General features: G+C 45.7%; 1 pseudogene; it reads left to right on the forward strand.

Annotated features, from left to right (window-relative positions):
• Positions 1-25,588, forward strand: part of LOC127922144 (synaptic vesicle glycoprotein 2B-like) — a 36,960-nt pseudogene extending 11,372 nt beyond the window's left edge.
• The last annotated feature ends 1,076 nt before the right edge of the window (positions 25,589-26,664 follow it).

A 26,664-nucleotide genomic window follows, 5' to 3' on the forward strand; every position in this document is an offset into this window, starting at 1 on the left:
GATGTTGTTGATGTTGTTGTTGTTGTTGTTGTTGTTGTTATTGTTATTGTTGTTGTTGATGTTGTTGTTGATGTTGTTGCAGGCTGGGGCATTAGCCTGGGGACACAGTACCAGATCCATACCTGGAGAGTATTCATGCTGGTGTGTATGTTTCCAGCCATCATTGCCCTCATTGGACTGGTCTTCATGCCAGAGAGTCCACGCTTCTTCCTGGAGGTAACAGACTGTGTGTGTGTGTGTGTGTGTGTGTGTGTGTGTGTGTGTGTGTGTGTGTGTGTGTGTGTGTGTGTGTGTGTGTGTGTGTGTGTGTGTGTGTGTGTGTGTGCCACAGAGCATTATGATATTATGATGACTCAGCAGCCACAGAGCATTCTGATATTATGATGACCCACCAGCCACAGAGCATTCTGATATTATGATGACTCAGCAGCCACAGAGCATTCTGATATTATGATGACTCAGCAGCCACAGAGCATTCTGATATTATGATGACTCAGCAGCCACAGAGCATTCTGATATTATGATGACTCAGCAGCCACAGAGCATTCTGATATTATGATGACTCAGCAGCCACAGAGCATTCTGATATTATGATGACTCAGCATTCTGATATTATGATGACTCACCAGCCACAGAGCATTCTGATATTATGATGACTCAGCAGCCACAGAGCATTCTGATATTATGATGACTCAGCATTCTGATATTATGATGACTCAGCAGCCACAGAGCATTCTGATATTATGATGACTCAGCATTCTGATATTATGACTCAGCAGCCACAGAGCATTCTGATATTATGATGACTAGCATTCTGATATTATGATGACTCAGCAGCCACAGAGCATTCTGATATTATGATGACTCCAGCCACAGAGCATTCTGATATTATGATGACTCAGCATTCTGATATTATGACTCAGCAGCCACAGAGCATTCTGATATTATGATGACTCAGCAGCCACAGAGCATTCAGATATTATGATGACTCAGCATTCTGATATTATGATGACTCAGCAGCCACAGAGCATTCTGATATTATGATGACTCAGCATTCTGATATTATGACTCAGCAGCCACATAGCATTCTGATATTATGATGACTCAGCAGCCACAGAGCATTCTGATATTATGATGACTCAGCATTCTGATATTATGATGACTCAGCAGCCACATAGCATTCTGATATTATGATGACTCAGCAGCCACAGAGCATTCTGATATTATGATGACTCAGCAGCCACATAGCATTCTGATATTATGATGACTCAGCATTCTGATATTATGACTCAGCAGCCACATAGCATTCTGATATTATGATGACTCAGCAGCCACAGAGCATTCTGATATTATGATGACTCAGCATTCTGATATTATGATGACTCAGCAGCCACAGAGCATTCTGATATTATATGACTCAGCAGCCTGAGCATTATGATGACTCAGCAGCCACAGAGCATTCTGATATTATGATGACTCAGCATTCTGATATTATGATGACTCAGCAGCCACAGAGCATTCTGATATTATGATGACTCAGCATTCTGATATTATGATGACTCAGCAGCCACAGAGCATTCTGATATTATGATGACTCAGCAGCCACAGAGCATTCTGATATTATGATGACTCAGCATTCTGATATTATGATGACTCAGCAGCCACAGAGCATTCTGATATTATGATGACTCAGCAGCCACAGAGCATTCTGATATTATGATGACTCAGCATTCTGATAATATGATGACTCAGCAGCCACATAGCATTCTGATATTATGATGACTCAGCAGCCACAGAGCATTCAGCCTCTCCAAAAAAAACACAGGAACTAAATCACACTGCTGTAAAGGTTGAACATCTCCCCCCAGTCCCTTATTCCTTTTACATGGTATTGTACAATCTTAGGAAAAAGGGGACCAAAAAGGTTCTTCTGCTTTCCTGATAGGTTAACCACCTTTGGTCCCAAGTAGAACTCTTTTGGGTTCCATGTAGAACCAAAAGGGTTCCACCTGGAAGCAAAAAGGGTTCTCCAAAATGTTCATGGGACATGGAACCCCTACATGGAACCCAAAATAGTTCTTTCTGGAACCAAAAAGGGTTCCACCTTGAACCAAAAGGGGTTATCCTATGGGGACAGCTGAAGAACCCCTTTAGGTTCTAGATAGCACCTTTCTTCTAAGATTGTACCTGTATATTCCAGCTTCTATGGCATTGTATATTCCAGTAGCTACATGTGATAGACTGACAGATGTTTCTGTCTGTCTCTTCTCAGAATGGGAGACATGACGAGGCCTGGATGATTCTGAGACAGGTCCATGATACCAACTGGAAGGCCAAGGGAGAACCTGAGAGGGTATTCACTGTGAGTACACCACCGGTCAAACCAACTCTCCTCTCGTACAGTCAACTAAAGAGGGTGTTCAACTCTCCTCTAGTACAGTCAACCTGAGAGGGTATTCACTGTGAGTACACCACCGCTCCTCTAGTCAGTCAACCAGAAGGGTATTCACTCTGAGAACACCACCGCTCCTCTAGTACAGTCAACCAGAGAGGGTATTCACTGTGAGTACACCACCGCTCCTCTAGTACAGTCAACCAGAGAGGGTATTCACTGTGAGTACACCACCGCTCCTCTAGTACAGTCAACCAGAGAGGGTATTCACTGTGAGTACACCACCGCTCCTCTAGTACAGTCAACCAGAGAGGGTATTCACTGTGAGTACACCACCGCTCCTCTAGTACAGTCAACCAGAGAGGGTATTCACTGTGAGTACACCACCGCTCCTCTAGTACAGTCAACCAGAGAGGGTATTCACTGTGAGTACACCACCGCTCCTCTAGTACAGTCAACCAGAGAGGGTATTCACTGTGAGTACACCACCGCTCCCTCTCAACCAGAGAGGGTACTGTGAGTACACCACCGCTCCTCTAGTACAGTCAACCAGAGAGGGTATTCACTGTGAGTACACCACCGCTCCTCTAGTACAGTCAACCAGAGAGGGTATTCACTGTGAGTACACCACCGCTCCTCTAGTACAGTCAACCAGAGAGGGTATTCACTGTGAGTACACCACCGCTCCTCTAGTACAGTCAACCAGAGAGGGTATTCACTGTGAGTACACCACCGCTCCTCTAGTACAGTCAACCAGAGAGGGTATTCACTGTGAGTACACCACCGCTCCTCTAGTACAGTCAACCAGAGAGGGTATTCACTGTGAGTACACCACCGCTCCTCTAGTACAGTCAACCAGAGAGGGTATTCACTGTGAGTACACCACCGCTCCTCTAGTACAGTCAACCAGAGAGGGTATTCACTGTGAGTACACCACCGCTCCTCTAGTACAGTCAACCAGAGAGGGTATTCACTGTGAGTACACCACCGCTCCTCTAGTACACCAGAGAGGGTATTCACTGTGAGTACACCACCGCTCCTCTAGTACAGTCAACCAGAGAGGGTATTCACTGTGAGTACACCACCGCTCCTCTAGTACAGTCAACCAGAGAGGGTATTCACTGTGAGTACAACCACACGCTCCTCTAGTACAGTCAACCAGAGAGGGTATTCACTGTGAGTACACCACCGCTCCTCTAGTACAGTCAACCAGAGAGGGTATTCACTGTGAGTACACCACCGCTCCTCTAGTACAGTCAACCAGAGAGGGTATTCACTGTGAGTACACCACCGCTCCTCTAGTACAGTCAACCAGAGAGGGTATTCACTGTGAGTACACCACCGCTCCTCTAGTACAGTCAACCAGAGAGGGTATTCACTGTGAGTACACCACCGCTCCTCTAGTACAGTCAACCAGAGAGGGTATTCACTGTGAGTACACCACCGCTCCTCTAGTACAGTCAACCAGAGAGGGTATTCACTGTGAGTACACCACCGCTCCTCTAGTACAGTCAACCAGAGAGGGTATTCACTGTGAGTACACCACCGCTCCTCTAGTACAGTCAACCAGAGAGGGTATTCACTGTGAGTACACCACCGCTCCTCTAGTACAGTCAACCAGAGAGGGTATTCACTGTGAGTACACCACCGCTCCTCTAGTACAGTCAACCAGTACAGTCAACCAGAGAGGGTATTCACTGTGAGTACACCACCGCTCCTCTAGTACAGTCAACCAGAGAGGGTATTCACTGTGAGTACACCACCGCTCCTCTAGTACAGTCAACCAGAGAGGGTATTCACTGTGAGTACACCACCGCTCCTCTAGTACAGTCAACCAGAGAGGGTATTCACTGTGAGTACACCACCGCTCCTCTAGTACAGTCAACCAGAGAGGGTATTCACTGTGAGTACACCACCGCTCCTCTAGTACAGTCAACCAGAGAGGGTATTCACTGTGAGTACACCACCGCTCCTCTAGTACAGTCAACCAGAGAGGGTATTCACTGTGAGTACACCACCGCTCCCTAGTACAGTCAACTAGTACAGTCAACCAGTCAACCAGAGGGTATTCACTGTGAGTACACCACCGCTCCTCTAGTACAGTCAACCAGAGAGGGTATTCACTGTGAGTACACCACCGCTCCTCTAGTACAGTCAACCAGAGAGGGTATTCACTGTGAGTACACCACCGCTCCTCTAGTACAGTCAACCAGAGAGGGTATTCACTGTGAGTACACCACCGCTCCTCTAGTACAGTCAACCAGAGAGGGTATTCACTGTGAGTACACCACCGCTCCTCTAGTACAGTCAACCAGAGAGGGTATTCACTGTGAGTACACCACCGCTCCTCTAGTACAGTCAACCAGAGAGGGTATTCACTGTGAGTACACCACCGCTCCTCTAGTACAGTCAACCAGAGAGGGTATTCACTGTGAGTACACCACCGCTCCTCTAGTACAGTCAACCAGAGAGGGTATTCACTGTGAGTACACCACCGCTCCTCTAGTACAGTCAACCAGAGAGGGTATTCACTGTGAGTACACCACCGCTCCTCTAGTACAGTCAACCAGAGAGGGGGTATTCACAGTGAGTACACCACCGCTCCTCTAGTACAGTCAACCAGAGAGGGTATTCACTGTGAGTACACCACCGCTCCTCTAGTACAGTCAACCAGAGAGGGTATTCACTGTGAGTACACCACCGCTCCTCTAGTACAGTCAACCAGAGAGGGTATTCACTGTGAGTACACCACCGCTCCTCTAGTACAGTCAACCAGAGAGGGTATTCACTGTGAGTACACCACACCGCTCCTCTAGTACAGTCAACCAGAGAGGGTATTCACTGTGAGTACACCACCGCTCCTCTAGTACAGTCAACCAGAGAGGGTATTCACTGTGAGTACACCACCGCTCCTCTAGTACAGTCAACCAGAGAGGGTATTCACTGTGAGTACACCACCGCTCCTCTAGTACAGTCAACCAGAGAGGGTATTCACTGTGAGTACACCACCGCTCCTCTAGTACAGTCAACCAGAGAGGGTATTCACTGTGAGTACACCACCGCTCCTCTAGTACAGTCAACCAGTATTCACTGTGAGGCTCCTCTAGTACAGTCAACCAGAGAGGGTATTCACTGTGAGTACACCACCGCTCCTCTAGTACAGTCAACCAGAGAGGGTATTCACTGTGAGTACACCACCGCTCCTCTAGTACAGTCAACCAGAGAGGGTATTCACTGTGAGTACACCACCGCTCCTCTAGTACAGTCAACCAGAGAGGGTATTCACTGTGAGTACACCACCGCTCCTCTAGTACAGTCAACCAGAGAGGGTATTCACTGTGAGTACACCACCGCTCCTCTAGTACAGTCAACCAGAGAGGGTATTCACTGTGAGTACACACACCGCTCCTCTAGTACAGTCAACCAGAGAGGGTATTCACTGTGAGTACACCACCGCTCCTCTAGTACAGTCAACCAGAGAGGGTATTCACTGTGAGTACACCACCGCTCCTCTAGTACAGTCAACCAGAGAGGGTATTCACTGTGAGTACACCACCGCTCCTCTAGTACAGTCAACCAGAGAGGGTATTCACTGTGAGTACACCACCGCTCCTCTAGTACAGTCAACCAGAGAGGGTATTCACTGTGAGTACACCACCGCTCCTCTAGTACAGTCAACCAGAGAGGGTATTCACTGTGAGTACACCACCGCTCCTCTAGTACAGTCAACCAGAGAGGGTATTCACTGTGAGTACACCACCGCTCCTCTAGTACAGTCAACCAGAGAGGGTATTCACTGTGAGTACACCACCGCTCCTCTAGTACAGTCAACCAGAGAGGGTATTCACTGTGAGTACACCACCGCTCCTCTAGTACAGTCAACCAGAGAGGGTATTCACTGTGAGTACACCACCGCTCCTCTAGTACAGTCAACCAGAGAGGGTATTCACTGTGAGTACACCACCGCTCCTCTAGTACAGTCAACCAGAGAGGGTATTCACTGTGAGTACACCACCGCTCCTCTAGTACAGTCAACCAGAGAGGGTATTCACTGTGAGTACACCACCGCTCCTCTAGTACAGTCAACCAGAGAGGGTATTCACTGTGAGTACACCACCGCTCCTCTAGTACAGTCAACCAGAGAGGGTATTCACTGTGAGTACACCACCGCTCCTCTAGTACAGTCAACCAGAGAGGGTATTCACTGTGAGTACACCACCGCTCCTCTAGTACAGTCAACCAGAGAGGGTATTCACTGTGAGTACACCACCGCTCCTCTAGTACAGTCAACCAGAGAGGGTATTCACTGTGAGTACACCACCGCTCCTCTAGTACAGTCAACCAGAGAGGGTATTCACTGTGAGTACACCACCAGAGAGGGTATTCACTGTGAGTACACCACCGCTCCTCTAGTACAGTCAACCAGAGAGGGTATTCACTGTGAGTACACCACCGCTCCTCTAGTACAGTCAACCAGAGAGGGTATTCACTGTGAGTACACCACCGCTCCTCTAGTACAGTCAACCAGAGAGGGTATTCACTGTGAGTACACCACCGCTCCTCTAGTACAGTCAACCAGAGAGGGTATTCACTGTGAGTACACCACCGCTCCTCTAGTACAGTCAACCAGAGAGGGTATTCACTGTGAGTACACCACCGCTCCTCTAGTACAGTCAACCAGAGAGGGTATTCACTGTGAGTACACCAGCTCCTCAACCAGAGAGGGTATTCACTGTGAGTACACCACCGCTCCTCTAGTACAGTCAACCAGAGAGGGTATTCACTGTGAGTACACCACCGCTCCTCTAGTACAGTCAACCAGAGAGGGTATTCACTGTGAGTACACCACCGCTCCTCTAGTACAGTCAACCAGAGAGGGTATTCACTGTGAGTACACCACCGCTCCTCTCTCAATATAGTACAGTCAACCAGAGAGGGTATTCACTGTGAGTACACCACCGCTCCTCTAGTACAGTCAACCAGAGAGGGTATTCACTGTGAGTACACCACCGCTCCTCTAGTACAGTCAACCAGAGAGGGTATTCACTGTGAGTACACCACCGCTCCTCTAGTACAGTCAACCAGAGAGGGTATTCACTGTGAGTACACCACCGCTCCTCTAGTACAGTCAACCAGAGGGAGGGTACACCATAGTCACTGTGAGTACACCACCGCTCCTCTAGTACAGTCAACCAGAGAGGGTATTCACTGTGAGTACACCACCGCTCCTCTAGTACAGTCAACCAGAGAGGGTATTCACTGTGAGTACACCACCGCTCCTCTAGTACAGTCAACCAGAGAGGGTATTCACTGTGAGTACACCACCGCTCCTCTAGTACAGTCAACCAGAGAGGGTATTCACTGTGAGTACACCACCGCTCCTCTAGTACAGTCAACCAGAGAGGGTATTCACTGTGAGTACACCACCGCTCCTCTAGTACAGTCAACCAGAGAGGGTATTCACTGTGAGTACACCACCGCTCCTCTAGTACAGTCAACCAGAGAGGGTATTCACTGTGAGTACACCACCGCTCCTCTAGTACAGTCAACCAGAGAGGGTATTCACTGTGAGTACACCACCGCTCCTCTAGTACAGTCAACCAGAGAGGGTATTCACTGTGAGAACACCACCGCTCCTCTAGTACAGTCAACCAGAGAGGGTATTCACTGTGAGTACACCACCGCTCCTCTAGTACAGTCAACCAGAGAGGGTATTCACTGTGAGTACACCACCGGTCAAACCAACTCTCATCTAGTACAGTCAGGAGAACCATACTCCAAGTTCAATCTAATGTTATATAATCACTATTTTTTTCTCCAACAATATAATGTGATATAATCTCTCCTGTCCCTCCTGTCAGGTGTCCAACATCACAACTCCTAAGACCCAGGAGGATGAGTTCATTGAGATCCAGAGTGACACTGGAACATCCTTCCAGCTGGACTGTCAGACACACCAACCTCCTCAAACAGGTAACAGCAGGACTGTCAGACACACCAACCTCCTCAAACAGGTAACAGCTGGACTGTCAGACACCAACCTCCTCAAACAGGTAACAGCTGGACTGTCAGACACCAACCTCCTCAAACAGGTAACAGCTGGACTGTCAGACACCAACCTCCTCAAACAGGTAACAGCTGGACTGTCAGACACCAACCTCCTCAAACAGGTAACAGCTGGACTGTCAGACACCAACCTCCTCAAACAGGTAACAGCTGGACTGTCAGACACCAACCTCCTCAAACAGGTAACAGCTGGACTGTCAGACACCAACCTCCTCAAACAGGTAACAGCAGGACTGTCAGACACCAACCTCCTCAAACAGGTAACAGCTGGACTGTCAGACACCAACCTCCTCAAACAGGTAACAGCTGGACTGTCAGACACCAACCTCCTCAAACAGGTAACAGCTGGACTGTCAGACACCAACCTCCTCAAACAGGTAACAGCTGGACTGTCAGACACCAACCTCCTCAAACAGGTAACAGCTGGACTGTCAGACACCAACCTCCTCAAACAGGTAACAGCTGGACTGTCAGACACCAACCTCCTCAAACAGGTAACAGCTGGACTGTCAGACACCAACCTCCTCAAACAGGTAACAGCTGGACTGTCAGACACCAACCTCCTCAAACAGGTAACAGCTGGACTGTCAGACACCAACCTCCTCAAACAGGTAACAGCTGGACTGTCAGACACCAACCTCCTCAAACAGGTAACAGCTGGACTGTCAGACACCAACCTCCTCAAACAGGTAACAGCTGGACTGTCAGACACCAACCTCCTCAAACAGGTAACAGCTGGACTGTCAGACCAACCTCCTCACCAACCTCCTCAAACAGGTAACAGCTGGACTGTCAGACACCAACCTCCTCAAACAGGTAACAGCTGGACTGTCAGACACCAACCTCCTCAAACAGGTAACAGCTGGACTGTCAGACACCAACCTCCTCAAACAGGTAACAGCTGGACTGTCAGACACCAACCTCCTCAAACAGGTAACAGCTGGACTGTCAGACACCAACCTCCTCAAACAGGTAACAGCTGGACTGTCAGACACCAACCTCCTCAAACAGGTAACAGCTGGACTGTCAGACACCAACCTCCTCAAACAGGTAACAGCTGGACTGTCAGACACCAACCTCCTCAAACAGGTAACAGCTGGACTGTCAGACACCAACCTCCTCAAACAGGTAACAGCTGGACTGTCAGACACCAACCTCCTCAAACAGGTAACAGCAGGACTGTCAGACACCAACCTCCTCAAACAGGTAACAGCAGGACTGTCAGACACCAACCTCCTCAAACAGGTAACAGCTGGACTGTCAGACACCAACCTCCTCAAACAGGTAACAGCTGGACTGTCAGACACCAACCTCCTCAAACAGGTAACAGCTGGACTGTCAGACACCAACCTCCTCAAACAGGTAACAGCTGGACTGTCAGACACCAACCTCCTCAAACAGGTAACAGCTGGACTGTCAGACACCAACCTCCTCAAACAGGTAACAGCTGGACTGTCAGACACCAACCTCCTCAAACAGGTAACAGCTGGACTGTCAGACACCAACCTCCTCAAACAGGTAACAGCAGGACTGTCAGACACCAACCTCCTCAAACAGGTAACAGCTGGACTGTCAGACACCAACCTCCTCAAACAGGTAACAGCTGGACTGTCAGACACCAACCTCCTCAAACAGGTAACAGCTGGACTGTCAGACACCAACCTCCTCAAACAGGTAACAGCTGGACTGTCAGACACCAACCTCCTCAAACAGGTAACAGCTGGACTGTCAGACACCAACCTCCTCAAACAGGTAACAGCTGGACTGTCAGACACCAACCTCCTCAAACAGGTAACAGCTGGACTGTCAGACACCAACCTCCTCAAACAGGTAACAGCTGGACTGTCAGACACCAACCTCCTCAAACAGGTAACAGCTGGACTGTCAGACACCAACCTCCTCAAACAGGTAACAGCTGGACTGTCAGACACCAACCTCCTCAAACAGGTAACAGCTGGACTGTCAGACACCAACCTCCTCAAACAGGTAACAGCTGGACTGTCAGACACCAACCTCCTCAAACAAACAGCACTGTCAGTCAAACAGGTAACAGCTGGACTGTCAGCTCAAACAGGTAACAGCAGGACTGTCAGACACCAACTCCTCAAACAGGTAACAGCTGGACTGTCAGACACCAACCTCCTCAAACAAAGCACTGTCATCAAACAGGCTGGACTGTTGACACCAACCTCCTCAAACAGGTAACAGCTGGACTGTCAGACACCAACCTCCTCAAACAGGTAACAGCTGGACTGTCAGACACCAACCTCCTCAAACAGGTAACAAACTGTCAGACACCAACCTCCTCAAACAGGTAAAACTGTCAATACCTCCTCCAACCTAAGACAAAACCTCAAACAGGTAAGAGCTGTGTTGACACCAACTCCTCAAACAGGTAACAGCTGACTGTCATAAGAGTGTGTTCAAACTGTCAATAGCACTGTCAGACAAACCTCCTCAAACAGGTAACAGCAGGACTGTCAGACACCAACCTGCTCAAACAGAGTGTGTGAAAACTATCAGTAGCACTTGATCAGAGTGTTTTGAAAACTGGGATAGCAATCTGTGTCCAGCAATAGCACTGCTGATAAGAGTGTGTTGAAAACTGTCAATAGCACTGCTAGCACTGCTGATAAGAGTGTGTTGAAAACTGTCAAGCACTGCTCATAAGACTGTGTTGAAAAGTCAATAGACTGCTCTAAGAGTGTGTTGAAAACTTGCAATAGCACTGCATAAGATTGTTGATGTAAAACTGTCAATAGCACTGCTCATAAGAGTGTGTTGAAAACTGTTTTAAGAAAACTGTCAATAGCACTGCTCATAAGAGTGTGTTGAAAACTGTCAATAGCACTGCTCATAAGACTGTGTTGAAAACTGTCAATAGCACTGCTCATAAGAGTGTGTTGAAAACTGTCAATAGCACTGCTGATAAGAGTGTGTTGAAAACTGTCAATAGCACTGCTCATAAGACTGTGTTGAAAACTGTCAATAGCACTGCTGATAAGAGTGTGTTGAAAACTGTCAATAGCACTGCTGATAAGAGTGTGTTGAAAACTGTCAATAACACTGCTGATAAGAGTGTGTTGAAAACTGTCAATAGCACTGCTGATAAGAGTGTCTGAACCAGGAGGATGACTTGTTTGTGTTGTTGCTTCTATGTCTCCAGGTGATGCAGAACATGATGTCCCTGGCAGCACCAGACCTCAGACTGCAGGGTCTGTTCCTGGCTATCGTCTGGTTCACCATGGCCTTCAGGTAAACAAACAGTAGTAACCTTTTGTTGTGAGTATATTCAACAGACCCCCCTGTTATCCCATCAGGTGCTCCTCAACCAACACAGGATATATCCAATCCAGTCAAAGCTCTCCAGATGGGGAACGTCTGCATATCTAACACGTGATAGCTTGCTACCTGTCGAGAGCACTGCCAAGTCACTATTGGACGTGTCAATCATGACGGGGTACTGTTACTTCTGTGTCTCAGCTACCACGGACTGTCGGTGTGGTTCCCTGACATGATCAAGTACATGCAGTATGAGGAGTACGAGTCCAAGGTGAAACTCTTCCATCGAGAACGAGTGGAGCGATTCCACTTCAACTTCTCCCTGGTCAACCAGATCCACAAAGAGGGAGAATATGTCCATGACAAGTATGTCACAGATGGGATATTTTGAGTGGACAACTAGTACGTTACAATGTTGTCAGATGTCTTCCCTGAAGCAGGGCTGTTCTCTCTCTCTAAAAAAACCTTGTGCTATCTCTTATCTAAGGTTCATGGATATAGAGATCAAGTCTGTGAAGTTTGAAGATTCCCTGTTTGAGAACTGTTACTTTGAGGACGTCCGGTCGACCAACACGTACTTTGAGAACTGCACCATCAAGAACACGGTCTTCTATAACACAGGTAGGTATTATATCTGTGCATAGAGAGACCAGACAAGGTTGTACAATGTCTCCCTTGCTGTTCACCTTAGCCATTGAAAGCGCCATAGAGAGACCAGACAAGGTTGTACAATGTCTCCCTTGCTGTTCACCTTAGCCATTGATATGTGAGGTGTATTATGTATGTGATGTACAGTGCATTCGGCAGGTATTCAGACCCTTAGCCATTGATATGTGAGGTGTATTATGTATGTGGATGTACAGTGCATTCGGCAGGTATTCAGACCCTTAGCCATTGATATGTGAGGTGTATTATGTATGTGATGTACAGTGCATTCGGACCCTTAGCCATTGATATGTGAGGTGTATTATGGTATTCAGACCCTTAGCCATTGATATGTGACCCTTAGTGTATTATGTATGTGATGTACAGTGCATTCGGAAGGTATTCAGACCCTTAGCCATTGATATGTGAGGTGTATTATGTATGTGATGTACAGTGCATTCGGAAGGTATTCAGACCCTTAGCCATTGATATGTGAGGTGTATTATGTATGTGATGTACAGTGCATTCGGCAGGTATTCAGACCCTTAGCCATTGATATGTGAGGTGTATTATGTATGTGATGTACAGTGCATTCGGCAGGTATTCAGACCCTTAGCCATTGATATGTGAGGTGTATTATGTATGTGATGTACAGTGCATTCGGCAGGTATTCAGACCCTTAGCCATTGATATGTGAGGTGTATGTGATGTATGCAGGATGTACAGTGCATTCGGCAGTATTCAGCCATTGTATTCAGAGTGCCCTTAGCCATTGATATGTGAGGTGTATTATGTATGTGATGTACAGTGCATTCGGCAGGTATTCAGACCCTTAGCCATTGATATGTGAGGTGTATTATGTATGTGATGTACAGTGCATTCGGAAGGTATTCAGACCCTTAGCCATTGATATGTGAGGTGTATTATGTATGTGATGTACAGTGCATTCGGCAGGTATTCAGACCCTTAGCCATTGATATGTGAGGTGTATTATGTATGTGATGTACAGTGCATTCGGCAGGTATTCAGACCCTTAGCCATTGATATGTGAGGTGTATTATGTATGTGGATGTACAGTGCATTCGGCAGGTATTCAGACCCTTAGCCATTGATATGTGAGGTGTATTATGTATGTGATGTACAGTGCATTCGGCAGGTATTCAGACCCTTAGCCATTGATATGTGAGGTGTATTATGTATGTGGATGTACAGTGCATTCGGCAGGTATTCAGACCCTTAGCCATTGATATGTGAGGTGTATTATGTATGTGATGTACAGTGCATTCGGAAGGTATTCAGACCCTTAGCCATTGATATGTGAGGTGTATTATTTATGTGGATGTACAGTGCATTCGGCAGGTATTCAGACCCTTAGCCATTGATATGTGAGGTGTATTATGTATGTGATGTACAGTGCATTCGGCAGGTATTCAGACCCTTAGCCATTGATATGTGAGGTGTATTATGTATGTGGATGTACAGTGCATTCGGCAGGTATTCAGACCCTTAGCCATTGATATGTGAGGTGTATTATGTATGTGGATGTACAGTATTCAGATTCATTGATATGTGAGGTGTATTATGTATGTGATGTACAGTATTCAGACCCTTAGCCATTGATATGTGAGGTGTATTATGTATGTGATGTACAGTGCATTCGGCAGGTATTCAGACCCTTAGCCATTGATATGTGAGGTGTATTATGTATGTGATGTACAGTGCATTCGGCAGGTATTCAGACCCTTAGCCATTGATATGTGAGGTGTATTATGTATGTGATGTACAGTGCATTCGGCAGGTATTCAGACCCTTAGCCATTGATATGTGAGGTGTATTATGTATGTGATGTACAGTGCATTCGGCAGGTATTCAGACCCTTAGCCATTGATATGTGAGGTGTATTATCAAATCAAATCAAATCAAATTTATTTATATAGCCCTTCGTACATCAGCTGATATCTCAAAGTGCTGTACAGAAACCCAGCCTAAAACCCCAAACAGCAAACAATGCAGGTGTAAAAGCACGGTGGCTAGGAAAAACTCCCTAGAAAGGCCAAAACCTAGGAAGAAACCTAGAGAGGAACCGGGCTATGTGGGGTGGCCAGTCCTCTTCTGGCTGTGCCGGGTAGAGATTATAACAGAACATGACCAAGATGTTCAAATGTTCATAAATGACCAGCATGGTCGAATAATAATAAGGCAGAACAGTTGAAACTGAGCAGCAGCACAGTCAGGTGGACTGGGGACAGCAAGGAGCCTTCATGTCAGGTAGTCCTGGGGCACGGTCCTAGGGCTCAGGTCAGTTGAAACTGGAGCAGGAGCATGGCCAGGTGGACTGGGGACAGCAAGGAGTCCTCATGTCAGGTAGTCCTGGGACATGGTCCTAGGGCTCAGGTCCTCCGAGAGAAGAAAGAAAGAGAGAAGGAGAGAATTAGAGAACGCACACTTAGATTCACACAGGACACCGAATAGGACAGGAGAAGTACTCCAGATATAACAAACTGACCCTAGCCCCCGACACATAAACTACTGCAGCATAAATACTGGAGGCTGAGACAGGAGGGGTCAGGAGACACTGTGGCCCCATCCGAGGACACCCCGGACAGGGCCAAACAGGAAGGATATAACCCCACCCACTTTGCCAAAGCACATCCCCCACACCACTAGAGGGATATCTTCAACCACCAACTTACCATCCTGAGACAAGGCCGAGTATAGCCCACAAAGATCTCCGCCACGGTACAACCCAAGGGGGGCAACCCAGACAGGCCGACCACAACAGTGAATCAACCCACCCAGGTGACGCACCCCCCCAGGGACGGCACGAGAGAGCCCCAGCAAGCCAGTGACTCAGCCCCCGTAACAGGGTTAGAGGCAGAGAATCCCAGTGGAAAGAGGGGAACCGGCCAGGCAGAGACAGCAAGGGCGGTTCGTTGCTCCAGAGCCTTTCCGTTCACCTTCCCACTCCTGGGCCAGACTACACTCAATCATATGACCCACTGAAGAGATGAGTCTTCAGTAAAGACTTAAAGGTTGAGACCGAGTTTTGCGTCTCTGACATGGGTAGGCAGACCGTTCCATAAAAATGGAGCTCTATAGGAGAAAGCCCTGCCTCCAGCTGTTTGCTTAGAAATTCTAGGACAATTAGGAGGCCATGCGTCTTGTGACCGTAGCGCACGTGTAGGTATGTACGGCAGGACCAAATCAGAGAGGTAGGTAGGAGCAAGCCCATGTAATGCTTTGTAGGTTAGCAGTAAAACCTTGAAATCAGCCCTGCTTTGACAGGAAGCCAGTGTAGAGAGGCTAGCACTGGAGTAATATGATCAAATTTTTTGGTTCTAGTCAGGATTCTAAAGAGCCGTATTTAGCACTAACTGAAGTTTATTTAGTGCTTTATCCGGGTAGCCGGAAAATAGAGCATTGCAGTAGTCTAACCTAGAAGTGACAAAAGCATGGATTAATTTTTCTGCATCATTTTTGGACAGAAAGTTTCTGATTTTTGCAATGTTACGTAGATGGAAAAAAGCTGTCCTCGAAATGGTCTTGATATGTTCTTCAAAAGAGAGATCAGGGTCCAGAGTAACGCCGAGGTCCTTCACAGTTTTATTTGAGACGACTGTACAACCATTAAGATTAATTGTCAGATTCAACAGAAGATCTCTTTGTTTCTTGGGACCTAGAAACAAGCATCTCTGTTTTGTCCGAGTTTAATAGTAGAAAGTTTGCAGCCATCCACTTCCTTATGTCTGAAACACATGCTTCTAGCGAGGGCAATTTTGGGGCTTCACCATGTTTCATTGAAATGTACAGCTGTGTGTCATCCGCATAGCAGTGAAAGTTTACATTATGTTTTCAATAACATCCCCAAGAGGTAAAAATATAGTGAAAAACAATAGTGGTCCTAAAACAGAACCTTGAGGAACACCGGAAATGTACAGTTGATTTGTCAGAGGACAAACCATTCACAGAGACAAACTGATATCTTTCCGACAGATAAGATCTAAACCAGGCCAGAACTTGTCCGTGTAGACCAATTTGGGTTTCCAATCTCTCCAAAAGAATGTGGTGATCGATGGTATCAAAAGCAGCACTAAGGTCTAGGAGCACGAGGACAGATGCAGAGCCTCGGTCCGATGCCATTAAAATGTCATTTACCACCTTCACAAGTGCCGTCTCAGTGCTATGATGGGGTCTAAAACCAGACTGAAGCATTTCGTATACATTGTTTGTCTTCAGGAAGGCAGTGAGTTGTTGCGCAACAGCCTTCTCTAAAATCTTGAGAGGAATGGAAGATTCGATATAGGCCGATAGTTTTTTATATTTTCTGGGTCAAGGTTTGGCTTTTTCAAGAGAGGCTTTATTACTGCCACTTTTAGTGAGTTTGGTACACATCCAGTGGATAGAGAGCCGTTTATTATGTTCAACATAGGAGGGCCAAGCACAGGAAGCAGCTCTTTCAGTAGTTTAGTTGGAATAGGGTCCAGTATACAGCTTGAAGGTTTAGAGGCCATGATTATTTTCATCATTGTGTCAAGAGATATAGTACTAAAACACTTGAGCGTCTCTCTTGATCCTAGGTCCTGGCAGAGTTGTGCAGACTCAGGACAACTGAGGTTTGGAGGAATACGCAGGTTTAAAGAGGAGTCCGTAATTTGCTTTCTAATAATCATAATCTTTCCTCAAAGAAGTTCATGAATTTATCACTGCTAAAGTGAAAGTCATCCCTCTTGGGGAATGCTGCTTTTAGTTAGCTTTGCCACAGTATCAAAAAGGAATTTCGGATTGTTCTTATTTTCCTCAATTAAGTTAGAAAAATAGGACGATCGAGCAGCAGTAAGGGCTCTTCGGTACTGCACGGTACCGTCCTTCCAAGCTAGTCGGAAGACTTCCAGTTTGGTGTGGCGCCATTTCCGTTCCAATTTTCTGAAGCTTGCTTCAGAGCTCGGGTATTTTCTGTGTACCAGGGAGCTAGTTTCTTATGAGACATTTTTTTAGTTTTTAGTGCAACTGCATCTAGGGTATTGCGCAAGGTTAAATTGAGATCCTCAGTTAGGTGGTTAACGGATTTTGTCCTCTGGCGTCCTTGGGCAGGCAGAGGAGTCTGGAAGGGCATCAAGGAATCTTTTGTGTTGTCTGTGAATTTATAGCACGACTTTTGATGTTCCTTGGTTGGGGTCTGAGCAGATTATTTGTTGCAATTGCAAACGTAATAAAATGGTGGTCCGATAGTCCAGGATTATGAGGAAAAACATTAAGATCCACAACATTTATTCCATGGGACAAAACTAGGTCCAGCGTATGACTGTGACAGTGAGTGGGTCCAGAGACATGTTGGACAAACCCACTGAGTCGATGATGGCTCCAAAAGCCTTTTGGAGTGGGTCTGTGGACTTTTCCATGTGAATATTAAAGTCACCAAAGATTAGAATATTATCTGCAATGACTACAAGGTCTGATAGGAATTCAGGGAACTCAGTGAGAAACGCTGTATATGGCCCAGAGGCCTGTAAACAGTAGCTATAAAAAGTGATTGAGTAGGCTGCATAGATTTCATGACTAGAAGCTCAAAAGACGAAAACGTCATTTTTTTTTTGTAAATTGAAATTTGCTATCATAAATGTTAGCAACACCTCCGCCTTTGCGGGATGCACGGGGATATGGTCACTAGTGTAGCCAGGAGGTGAGGCCTCATTTAACACAGTAAATTCATCAGGCTTAAGCCATGTTTCAGTCAGGCCAATCACATCAAGATTATGATCAGTGATTAGTTCATTGACTATAATTGCCTTTGAAGTAAGGGATCTAACATTAAGTAGCCCTATTTTTTGAGATGTGAGGTATCATGATCTCTTTCAGTAATGACAGGAATGGAGGTGGTCTTTATCCTAGTGAGATTGCTAAGGCGAACACCGCCATGTTTAGTTTTGCCCAACCTAGGTCGAGGCACAGACACGGTCTCAATGGTGATAGCTGAGCTGACTACACTGACTATGCTAGTGGCAGACTCCACTATGCTGGCAGGCTGGCTAATAGCCTGCTGCCTGGCCTGCACCCTATTTCATTGTGGAGCTAGAGGAGTTAGAGCCCTGTCTATGTTGGCAGATAAGATGAGAGCACCCCTCCAGCTAGGATGGAGTCCGTCACTCCTCAGCACGGTCAGGCTTGGTCCTGTTTGTGGGTGAGTCCCAGAAAGAGGGCCAATTATCTACAAATTCTATCTTTTGGGAGGGGCAGAAACAGTTTTCAACCAGCGATTGAGTTGTGAGACTCTGGCTGTAGAGCTCATCACTCCCCCTAACTGGGAGGGGGCCAGAGACAATTACTCGATGCCGACACATCTTTTCTAGCTGATATGCACGCAGAAGCTATGTTGCGCTTGGTGATCTCTGACTGTTTCATCCTAACATCGTTGGTGCCGACGTGATAACAATATCTCTATACTCTACACTGCCAGTTTTAGCTTTAGCCAGCACCATCTTCAGATTAGCCTTAACGTCGGTAGCCCTGCCCCTGGCAACAGTGTATGATCGCTGGATGATTCGCTTTAAGTCTAATACTGCGGGTAATGGAGTCGCCAATGACTAGAGTTTTCAATTTGTCAGAGCTAATGGTGGAAGCTGGCGTCTCAGACCCCGTAACGGGAGGAGTAGAGACCAGAGAAGACTCGGCCTCTGACACCGACCCGCTGCTTAATGGGGAAAACCGGTTGAAAGTTTCTGTCTGCTGAATGAGCGACACCGGTTGAGCTTTCCTACAGCATTTCCTTCCAGAAACCGTGAGAAAGTTGTCCGGGCTGCGGGACTGTGCCAGGGGATTTATACTACTATCTGTACTTACTGGTGGCACAGACGCTGTTTCATCCTTTCCTACACTGAAATTACCCTTGCCTAACGATTGCGTCTGAAGCTGGGCTTGCAGTACAGCTATCCTCGCGTAAGGCAGCACAGCGGCTGCAATTAGAAGGCATCATGTTAATGTTACTTACTTAGCTTCGGTTGCTGGAGGTCCTGACGAATCGTGTCCAGATAAAGCGTCCGGAGTGAAAAAGTTGAGGAAAAAATAAATATATGAACGGTAATTAAAAAGTGAAACCCGTAAAGTTGTCAGGTAGCAAAATAGGTTGGCAACAAAACGCACAGCAATTCGAAAACAAGCCTGCAAGTTGTGACCGGAAATGACGTCAATCCGTCAACCTGATGAATTATGTATGTGGATGTACAGTGCATTCGGCAGGTATTCAGACCCTTAGCCATTGATATGTGAGGTGTATTATGTATGTGATGTACAGTGCATTCGGCAGGTATTCAGACCCTTAGCCATTGATATGTGAGGTGTATTATGTATGTGATGTACAGTGCATTCGGCAGGTATTCAGACCCTTAGCCATTGATATGTGAGGTGTATTATGTATGTGATGTACAGTGCATTCGGCAGGTATTCAGACCTTAGCCATTGATATGTGAGGTGTATTATGTATGTGATGTACAGTGCATTCGGCAGGTATTCAGACCCTTAGCCATTGATATGTGAGGTGTATTATGTATGTGATGTACAGTGCATTCGGCAGGTATTCAGACCCTTAGCCATTGATATGTGAGGTGTATTATGTATGTGGATGTACAGTGCATTCGGCAGGTATTCAGACCCTTAGCCATTGATATGTGAGGTGTATTATGTATGTGATGTACAGTGCATTCGGCAGGTATTCAGACCCTTAGCCATTGATATGTGAGGTGTATTATGTATGTGATGTACAGTGCATTCGGCAGGTATTCAGACCCTTAGCCATTGATATGTGAGGTGTATTATGTATGTGATGTACAGTGCATTCGGCAGGTATTCAGACCCTTAGCCATTGATATGTGAGGTGTATTATGTATGTGATGTACAGTGCATTCGGCAGGTATTCAGACCCTTAGCCATTGATATGTGAGGTGTATTATGTATGTGATGTACAGTGCATTCGGCAGGTATTCAGACCCTTAGCCATTGATATGTGAGGTGTATTATGTATGTGATGTACAGTGCATTCGGCAGGTATTCAGACCCTTAGCCATTGATATGTGAGGTGTATTATGTATGTGATGTACAGTGCATTCGGCAGGTATTCAGACCCTTAGCCATTGATATGTGAGGTGTATTATGTATGTGATGTACAGTGCATTCGGCAGGTATTCAGACCCTTAGCCATTGATATGTGAGGTGTATTATGTATGTGGATGTACAGTGCATTCGGCAGGTATTCAGACCCTTAGCCATTGATATGTGAGGTGTATTATGTATGTGATGTACAGTGCATTCGGCAGGTATTCAGACCCTTAGCCATTGATATGTGAGGTGTATTATGTATGTGATGTACAGTGCATTCGGCAGGTATTCAGACCCTTAGCCATTGATATGTGAGGTGTATTATGTATGTGATGTACAGTGCATTCGGCAGGTATTCAGACCCTTAGCCATTGATATGTGAGGTGTATTATGTATGTGATGTACAGTGCATTCGGCAGGTATTCAGACCCTTAGCCATTGATATGTGAGGTGTATTATGTATGTGATGTACAGTGCATTCGGCAGGTATTCAGACCCTTAGCCATTGATATGTGAGGTGTATTATGTATGTGATGTACAGTGCATTCGGCAGGTATTCAGACCCTTAGCCATTGATATGTGAGGTGTATTATGTATGTGATGTACAGTGCATTCGGCAGGTATTCAGACCCTTAGCCATTGATATGTGAGGTGTATTATGTATGTGATGTACAGTGCATTCGGCAGGTATTCAGACCCTTAGCCATTGATATGTGAGGTGTATTATGTATGTGATGTACAGTGCATTCGGCAGGTATTCAGACCCTTAGCCATTGATATGTGAGGTGTATTATGTATGTGATGTACAGTGCATTCGGCAGGTATTCAGACCCTTAGCCATTGATATGTGAGTGTATTATGTATGTGATGTACAGTGCATTCGGCAGGTATTCAGACCCTTAGCCATTGATATGTGAGGTGTATTATGTATGTGATGTACAGTGCATTCGGCAGGTATTCAGACCCTTAGCCATTGATATGTGAGGTGTATTATGTATGTGATGTACAGTGCATTCGGCAGGTATTCAGACCCTTAGCCATTGATATGTGAGGTGTATTATGTATGTGATGTACAGTGCATTCGGCAGGTATTCAGACCCTTAGCCATTGATATGTGAGGTGTATTATGTATGTGGATGTACAGTGCATTCGGAAGGTATTCAGACCCTTAGCCATTGATATGTGAGGTGTATTATGTATGTGATGTACAGTGCATTCGGCAGGTATTCAGACCCTTAGCCATTGATATGTGAGGTGTATTATGTATGTGATGTACAGTGCATTCGGCAGGTATTCAGACCCTTAGCCATTGATATGTGAGGTGTATTATGTATGTGGATGTACAGTGCATTCGGAAGGTATTCAGACCCTTAGCCATTGATATGTGAGGTGTATTATGTATGTGATGTACAGTGCATTCGGCAGGTATTCAGACCCTTAGCCATTGATATGTGAGGTGTATTATGTATGTGATGTACAGTGCATTCGGCAGGTATTCAGACCCTTAGCCATTGATATGTGAGGTGTATTATGTATGTGATGTACAGTGCATTCGGCAGGTATTCAGACCCTTAGCCATTGATATGTGAGGTGTATTATGTATGTGATGTACAGTGCATTCGGCAGGTATTCAGACCCTTAGCCATTGATATGTGAGGTGTATTATGTATGTGATGTACAGTGCATTCGGAAGGTATTCAGACCCTTAGCCATTGATATGTGAGGTGTATTATGTATGTGATGTACAGTGCATTCGGCAGGTATTCAGACCCTTAGCCATTGATATGTGAGGTGTATTATGTATGTGATGTACAGTGCATTCGGAAGGTATTCAGACCCTTAGCCATTGATATGTGAGGTGTATTATGTATGTGATGTACAGTGCATTCGGCAGGTATTCAGACCCCTCAACAACCTAAATCCTCACAATGACAAAGCAGATTATGATTATTTTTTAATGTTTGCTAATTTATAAAAAATAAATACCTTATCTTCTTGAGACTAAGGGGCAGTATTTTGATGTTTGGATGAAAAACGTGCCCAAATTAAACTGCCTATTTCTCGGGCCCAGAAGCTAGAATATGCATATAATATGCAGATTAGGATAGAAAACACTCTAAAGTTTCCAAAACTGTCAAATGATTGTCTGTGAGTATAACAGAACAGATATTGCAGGCGAAAACCGAGGAAAATCCAACCAGGAAGTGCTCTTATTTTGAAACCTCTGTTCCATTGCATGCCTACCCTCCATTTAAAGGGATATCAACCAGATTCATTTCCCTACAGCGTCCACAAGGTGTGAACAGTATTTAGACATAGTTTTAGGCTTTTATTCTGAAAAATGAGCGAGAATGATCACATCGCGTCAGTGGATAGCTGTGTGTCCCCAGAGTTTAGCATGCACGAGCAGCTTGGAGCAGACCTTTTCTCTCTCTCTCCTATTGAAAAAGCTACCGTCCTGTTGAAATATTATTGATTATTTATTGTAAAAACAACCTGAGGATTGATTATAAAAAACGTTTGACATGTTTCTACGAACTTTACGGATACTATTTGGAATTTTCGTCTGTCCGTCGTGATCAACACGATCCTGTGGATTACTCAACAAAACGTGCCAACCAAATGGAGGTTTTTGGATATAAAAATAATCTTTATCGAACAAAACAAACATTTATTGTGTAACTGGGAGTCTGGGAATATCATCAAAGGTAAGCAATTCATTTTATTGCTTTTCTGAGTTTCGTGACCAATCTCCTAGCTGTTTGTAATGTTTTGTCTGCTGAGAGAGCTGCCCTAACATAAACGCTAGGTTTGCTTTCGCTGTAAAGCTTTTTTGAAATCTAATATGCCAGGTGGCTTAACAACAAGTTAAGCTGTGTTTTGGTATATTTTGGTGTGATTTCATGAAAATGAAATATTTTTAGTCATTTCATTTGAATTTGGCGCTCTGCAATTCAGCGGATGTTGACGAAAATGATCCCGCTAAAGGGATCGGTGCGCCAAGAGGTTATATACATAAGCATTGAGATTCTTTGCTTTAAGACTCAAACATGAGCTCAGGTGTATCCGGTTTCCATTGATCATCCTTGAGATGTTTCTACAACTTGATTGGAGTCTACCTGTGATAAATTCAATTGATTGAACATGTTTTGGAAAGGCACACACCCGTCTATATAAAGTTACCACAGTTGACAGTGCATGTCAGAGCAAAAACCAAGCCATGAGGTCGAAGGAATTGTCCGTAGAGCTCCGACACAGGATTGTGTCATGGCACAGATCTTGGGAAGGGTGCCAAAACATTTCTGTCCCGAAGAACACAGTGGTCTCCATCATTCTTAAATGGAAGAAGTTTGGAATCACCAAGACTCTTCCTAGAGCTGGCCGCCCGGCCAAACTGAGCAATTGGGGGAGAAGGGACTTGGTTAGGGAGGTGACTTAAGACGCCCATGTTCACTATGACAGAGCTCCAGAGTTCCTCTGTGGAGATGGGAGAACCTTCCAAAAGGACAACCATCTCTGCAGCACTCTAGCAATCAGGCCTTTATGAAGACTGGCCAGATGGAAACCACTCCTCAGTAAAAGGCACATGACAGCCCACTTGGAGTTTGCCAAAAGGCATCTAAGGACTCTCAGACGATGAGAAACAAGATTCCCGTTTCGCTTGTCAAGTCTGGAGGAAACCTGGCACCATCCCTACAGTGAAGCATGGTGGTGGCAGCATCATGCTGTGGGGATGTTTTTCAGCGGCAGGGACTGGGAGACTAGTTAGGTTTGAGGGAAAGATGAACTGAGCAAAGTACAGAGAGACCCTTGATGAAAACCTGCTCCAGAGCGCTCAGGACCTCAGACTGTAGCGAAGGTTCACCTTCCAACAGGACAACGACCCTAAGCACACAGCCAAGACAATACAAAGGTGGCTTCGGGACAAATCTCTGAATGTCCTTGAGTGGCCGAGCCAGAGCCCGGACTTGAATCCAATCGAACATCTCTGGAGAGACCTGAAAATAGCTGAGCAGCGACGCTCCCCCATCCAACCTGACAGACCTTGAGAGGATTTGCAGTGAAGAAACTACCCAAATACAGGTGTGCCAAGCTTGTAGCGTCACACCCGAGAAGACTCAGTGCTGTAATGGCTGCCAAAGTGCTTCAACAAAGTACAGAGTAAAGGGTCTGAATACCTATGTAAATGTGATTTTTCCATGTTTAAATTTTAAGATATTTGCAAAGATTTCTAAAAACCTGTTTTTGCTTTGTAATTATGGTGTATTGTGTGTAGATGTATGAGTGAAAAAAACTAAAACATTTTAGAGTAATACTGTAATGTAACAGAAAGTAGGAAAAGTGAAGGGTTCTGAATGCTTTCTGAATGCACTGTAAACGTGCCGTTGAACAGAGCACAGATCCCCTTATGATCTCATTTGGGACTGTCCTTTATCTCCGTGACTTGCAGACCTTTGGGAAGACTCTAAGTTTATAGACTGTCGGATGGAAAATGCCACGTTTCTCCATCCGAAGAAAGGCTGCCATCTGAACTTCCAGGAGGAGAACGACATCGTCATCTACATGGTCAGCTTCCTGGGGAGTCTAGCGACACTGCCAGGCAACATCCTGTCAGCCCTCTTCATGGACAAGATAGGAAGGATCAAAATTATAGGTGAGGGAAGTGAAGACACGTATGTGGCTCAGTGGGAAGATAATCAATGGTACAAAACAACCTGAAACTATGGCAGCAACTCTGAAATCTCTCTCTCTCTCTCTCTCTCTCTCTCTGTCTGTCTCTGTCTGTCTCTGTCTGTCTGTCTCTCTCTCTCTCTCTCTCTGTCTGTCTGTCTGTCTGTCTCTCTCTCTCCCTCTCTGCCCCCCTCTCTCTGCCTGTCTGTCTGTCTGTCTGTCTGTCTGTCTGTCTGTCTGTCTGTCTGTCTGTCTCTCTGTCTCTGTCTCTCTGTCTCCACCAGGTGGTTCTATGCTGATATCAGCAGTTTGTACGTTCCTCCTGCTCCTCAGCTTCAGTCAGGGGGCAGTTATATTATTTCAGTGCCTTTTCTACGCTACCAGCGTCGCGGCCTGGAACGGACTGGAGGTTATCACAGTAGAAATCTACCCTTCTGCTAAAAGGTACAGAGAACCACAATCCCCATGTCAATGTCCTGGTATCAGACGGATGTTTGTGTTGTTCATGATGAGGGATTTAGGTGGTCATTGGAAATTGTGAATAATTGAAGGAGTTTTGTGGATAAATACTATAAACTAAAGGTTTTCAACTGGTTTTGCCTCGGGACCCAAACTGAAGCAGGTTGTTTCAAATTGAACCAGGTAGTTTTTACTCAGACACCTGTGATCCATTCAAAAACGGTTGAGAACCACACTGTCCGTTAAGCACCTGTCTAAATAAGCACCTGTCCTAAACCAGGTGTTTTCCTAAACTGTCTAAGCACCTGACGTTAACTAAACTGTCTGTTAATCCTAAATTCACCTGTCCTAAAAATCCCCTGTCCTAAACCGTTAATCCCCTGTCCTAAACGTTAATCCCCTGTCCTAAACTGTCCGTTAATCACCTAAACTGTCCGTTAAGCACCTGTAAACTCCGTTAAGCACCTGTCCTAAACTGTCTGTTAAGCACCTGTCCTAAAAATCCCCTGTCCTAAACTGTCCGTTAATCCCCTGTCCTAAACTGTCTGCTAATCGCCTGTCCTAAACTGTCCTAAACTGTCTGTACACCTGTCCTAAACTGTCCCCTGTCCTAAACTGTCCGTTAATCCCTGTCCTAAACTGTCTGTTAATCACCTGTCCTAAACTGTCTGTTAACTGCACCTGTCCTAAACTGTCTGTTAAGCACCTGTCCTAAACTGTAAACTGTCTGTTAGTACCTGTCCTAAACTGTCACCTGTCCTAAACTGTCTGTCTGTCCTAAACTGTCCACCTGTCCTAAACTGTCCGTTAATCACCTGTCCTAAACTGTCTGTTAATCACCTGTCCTAAACTGTCCGTTAAGCACCTGTCCTAAACTGTCCGTTAAGCACCTGTCCACTGTCTGTTAACACCTGTCCTCTAATCACCTGTCCCTGTCTGTTCACCTGTACTAAACTGTCATCCCTAAACTGTCTGTTAAACCTGCTGCGTTAAGCACCTGTCCTAAACCTGTACACCTGTCCTAAACTGTCCATGTCCTAAATTGTTCCCTAAACTGTCTG

Source organism: Oncorhynchus keta, unplaced genomic scaffold (genome assembly GCF_023373465.1).
Source record: "Oncorhynchus keta strain PuntledgeMale-10-30-2019 unplaced genomic scaffold, Oket_V2 Un_contig_2468_pilon_pilon, whole genome shotgun sequence".
NCBI lineage: Eukaryota > Metazoa > Chordata > Actinopteri > Salmoniformes > Salmonidae > Oncorhynchus > Oncorhynchus keta.